Genomic DNA, 4,804 nt, shown 5'->3' with positions numbered 1-4,804 from the left:
GAGTTGGCAATTAGATAAGTGTTTTGTTAAAGTAATTAATTCCCAGTATTAGCTTGGGCTTCCTTATTTCAGAGTTTACAATCTTGGAAAAAGCAGTTGCATGCTTATCTTCAGCAAGATGGAACCTCCTGTTGGCGCCTGTTGTCGCCTGTTAATTTGCCTGTCCGGTTTGCCTTGTCCTTAATTAATTATCTTTTGTATCATATTCTTAATAATTTTCCTTTCGTTGTAGGTTAGCGGAAAATTCGTGGGAGATGCGATACTGAGGAAAAGTATACAATTTGAGGACAAATAATGCGGTTTATTTGTGTGGCGTCAGCTCTGCGCTAGTGATCCTTATTGAAGCAGTGGCATCAGGAGGTGGAGACGGCATCGTAATATTGTCGATTTTTTGTGTTAAAAGTCGCAAAAATTGCCGATTTTGTTTTACGATTGGTGGGCCCATCTCCTCTTGTCTAATGCATAAGCTGTAGGTAAGCCATTGTCTGCTGTCGGTGCGGTAAGTGCTTTATTTGATTTAATTTTGTTTGTTTAATTTGTTGTTGATTGTTTGCTTTTAGGTTTTAGCGTCAGCTCTCTGTTGGCGCTCGTCAAGCTGGAAGTTTATGGGAGCAGCAGAGTGTCCTGATCGACGCGGAAGCAGCGTTGTTGGCCCATCTTTTGTAGGGCATCAATTATGTAGATTTCAGCGGTGATAATGGATACTTCAAAGGACCGTGCGGCGTGAAATTTCAGGTAAGTGACGTTGTGCATAAGTTGCTGCAGCGAGTCACCTTTTATTCATCATGTTTCTGCCGCGCTAATCCTTTTCATATCGATCTTCCGATTCATCTTTTAGGCCTTGGTTGGTTTTTTTTTTCCGTATCGTTTCTCAGGATCAGTTGGAGTGCATTATCGTTGGCTTTATAATCCGGATGCGTTGAGGTGAGGGTATTATTTAGGTTTTTGTACCGTCCCTCTAATTGGTTTGTTTTTCCTCAGGATTTTACGTTTAGCATGAGAAGAGGAAATGTATCATTGTTGTCAAGAGAGAAGGCAGGTCGAGTTGGCAATTAGATAAGTGTTTTGTTAAAGTAATTAATTCCCAGTATTAGCTTGTGCTTCCTTGTTTCAGAGTTTACAATCTTGGAATAAGCAGTTGCAGGCTTATCGTCAGCAAGATGGAGCCTGGCGCCTGTTGTCGCCTGTTAATTTGCCTGTCCGCTTTGCTTTGTCCTTTGTAGTATGTGCCTATGCAATATTAAGAACAATTAAATAAAATAGCATATTAACATATGGCAGCACTTGGTTGCTATGTTTATGTTTATGTCTATGCACGCAGTTAGACCCAGGGCGGATGTAACATGATCGCCCACTTGAAGGCCAAAAAGTATAAGTGCATGGTCAGCACTCACACGCCGACCCAATGCGTATTACATACGTACATACATAGCTCGCTCTCCCGATAAGCCTAGATATATAAGATATACATAAGAACGCCGCTCCGCTGCTGGCGTACCCGGCAGCGCAGCTACGCGGATTAGCCTAAGTCCAAATATATTCAAAACTGTAAAATCAGATACTCTGTAGACGTTGAGCTGGCAGAACCATTTCTGCCTACTCTAAAATCAAAAGAATAAATTGAATAAATATAAAGTCAGCCCGACGGCTGCATTCAACTCAAAACGGAATTGTGTTCTTAACTGGAGTTCATCATTACATGGCGACCGTGACAGGACCGTTATAGCACTGAACGTGAGAGGATCAGCATGCGGCAATTTTGGAGAACAGCGATCTGAGTGAGTAGAGTGTTGGTGTGATGGGTAAAAACAGGGGCGGTGTTCAAAATAAAGCAAAAAAAGAGAATAGCGCACATAAAGTGGCTATTATATACGAACACTCCACCGCCCCAATGGTCGAAAGCTCAAAAACTACAAGCTGAGCTAGACCACTGTGTCGAATATCCTAAGAAAAAAAATCCCCACCACACCCGCTCACTCAGAAAAACAAATAACGTGCAGACATTGCAGCCCCAGCACATAACCCCTAAATGAGGACATCATCATCAACGTGGTGAACAGCCCGCTCACTACGTCATCGAGGGAGTGTCAGCGTGCCAACCCCGGCGACGTCCAGCTGACGCAAGGAGGGTCAGAGTGAAACAAGTAGGAGCTGAAAAACAAAATATATTTTTTTTTGTTGTTGCCCTGCGTGGCACACCACCCTCCATGCACTGCGCTGCATATTAATATTACACAAAATATTGTAACATTGAGCGGAACTTTTTCTGCCCGATGAGAAGAATGGCCCGTAAAGCCATACACCAATTAGGCAGGAAAATGTAACTATATTGAAAAAAAAAAAATCAAAACAACATATTTTTAAAGTAAAATAAACCAAAACCCAAAAATAAAAAAAAAAAAAAAAAAAAAATATACAAAATGGGTTGGTTTGGATCTGACGATAGTCAGTCAAAAGATAATACGGCCAATGTGGTCAATAACTTAAAAATAGTCGACCATACAGAAGACATTCAGTCACTGTGGTTACTCCTTTTGATCTTGACGATCGTAACAGTCGCTCAGTTTATATTAACGCTATATGTTAAGCATAACAAGATAATAAAGAAGCGTTATATAAGCAGAGCAGATAAAATTAAAAAAAAAAAAAAAACACACCCAAAATGTATTTTAAATTAAGATGATCTAAAATTTTTATTTTTAATATCAGAAAACTAGAATGAAAAAAAAAAAAAAAAAAAAAAGATTATTGAAGAAACCATTTTAGGAGAGGCCACCATTTATAAAGTTCGATTGCACAAATAAATCTATATTATTCTTTAAATGGACTGGCAAGAAATAAAAAACGAGCTTAAAGAAATTAAAACAACTTTCGACAAGTCTTATAAATGCATGACACCAAATAGAGAAGTGCAACAAGACACTCTCAACAAGCATGCGCAGATATTGGTAAGATGCTTTAATGAAGCACGCCAATTAATTCACAGAGAAAGGAAAAGATTAACAAAAAACCATTTATCCCAAGCAGTAAAATTTCTAAACAGGTTCCGTGAGAACTTGTTAAACGTCAAGTACAGACATAACTTAAATATTACAATCCCAACGATTTTAAACACACCTATAGTGGCTGAGATCGGTGAGGATATCGAAAGTGTAGGAGAATCAGAAATAGAAATAAAAGAAGAGGATCTCCACGATCTTGCAATTCAAGCGGTAATAATATTACCCGAATTACTTGAAGAAGATCTTTCAGATTCAAATACTTCAAGAATACAGGAAACAGACAAAATGACAGACTCTGCCGCAACATCAAGGGAATATGTGCGACAAATTTCGTCCACAATACCTGAGTTCGACGGCAAAAAGTTAAACTTAAATAGATTCCTCACGGCCCTCCGGCTAACAGATCTGACAAAAGGAAATCAGGAGATGCTAGCGATAGAGGTAATCAAGACAAAGATACTTGGTCCATTATCATACAAAGTTGAAAATGAAAAGACCATTATCGGTATAATAAATGTATTAAAAGCATCAGTTAAAGGCGAATCGCCCGATGTCATCAAAGCAAAAATGCTTAGTACACAACAGCGCGGCAAAACTGCAACGCAATATACCACGGAGATAGAAAACCTACGTGGGTTGCTCGAAGCAGCCTATATAGATGATGGTTTAGATTCAAACAATGCAGACAAATTCGCTACAAAGGAAGCCATATCTGCAATGACCAAGAATTGTGGGCACGAGAAGCTCAAAACCATATTGGAAGCTGGAAATTTCAACACGATGAATAGCGTGATTGAAAAATACATACACTGCAGTACAGAAATGACCGGCAATTCAAATAGTGTATTATTCTATAATAATAGAGGACACTATCGAGGTAATAATTACCGAGGAAATTACCAAAACAGAGGTAATGGCCGAGGAAATTATAACTCATACAACAACAATTATAGAGGTCGAGGTGGTTACCATAGTGGAAACAGAGGACGAGGTGGTAACCAAAGTTATAATAGAGGTGGAGGTTACTCAAGAGGTAACCAAAACCATAACTATAAAACAAGTCATACCCACAATGTCCGAAACATATGGTACAATCGGAAAACGAACATGCCCCCTTGAGCGACAATCTACAGTAAAACTATACAAAATTAATCTCAATTTAAGCATTTTTATACGATTAAAGAATATGAGTACCAATTCATGGGTAACTCTTTTAATAGAGACAGGTGCATAAATTTCCCTGCTTAAATGCAGAAACAATAATCTTAACGATTTAAATCCAAAAAACACAACAAATATATCAGGAATAGGGCAAGGGACAATTCAGTCTCTAGGTACACTACATTTAGAAATGTGTATTGCTAATGCAGCAATACCATATGAATTTCATATCGTACCTGACAATTTTCCTATACCAGGGGATGGTATAATTGGCTTGGATTTCATTAAGAAATACAATTGTATTTTGGAATTCCACGACCAAGAAGATTGGTTCACTTTGAGGCCCAAAAATTTCAGGAACATAAACATTCCTATTATACATTCACTGGATGATTATGATGTATACAATGCAAATATAGAAAATAGTGCACAAAGAACTTCAGAAGTATTAAAACTTCTTAAATTTCCATCGTTATTCAAAAGCGATTTAACAAAATTATGCACCGAATATAGCGATATTTTTGGTCTTGAAACAGAAACCATATCAGCTAATAATTTTATAAGCAAAAATTGAGATTAAATGGCAAGTTGACAAATTAATAAAAGATGGCATTGTCGAACCATCTATTTCAGAATATAAT

General features: G+C 37.9%; 1 long non-coding RNA gene across 1 annotated transcript; it reads left to right on the top strand.

Moving 5' to 3' along the window:
* The first annotated feature begins 427 nt into the window (after nt 1-427).
* LOC117149514 lies at nt 428-942 on the top strand. Its single transcript, XR_004460350.1, has 3 exons — nt 428-499; nt 561-735; nt 839-942. It is a non-coding gene; the product is annotated as an uncharacterized LOC117149514 (long non-coding RNA).
* The last annotated feature ends 3,862 nt before the right edge of the window (nt 943-4,804 follow it).

This window comes from Drosophila mauritiana, unplaced genomic scaffold (genome assembly GCF_004382145.1).
Source record: "Drosophila mauritiana strain mau12 unplaced genomic scaffold, ASM438214v1 U_237, whole genome shotgun sequence".
NCBI classification, from domain to species: domain Eukaryota; kingdom Metazoa; phylum Arthropoda; class Insecta; order Diptera; family Drosophilidae; genus Drosophila; species Drosophila mauritiana.
This window is presented reverse-complemented; position numbering and strand designations above follow the sequence as displayed.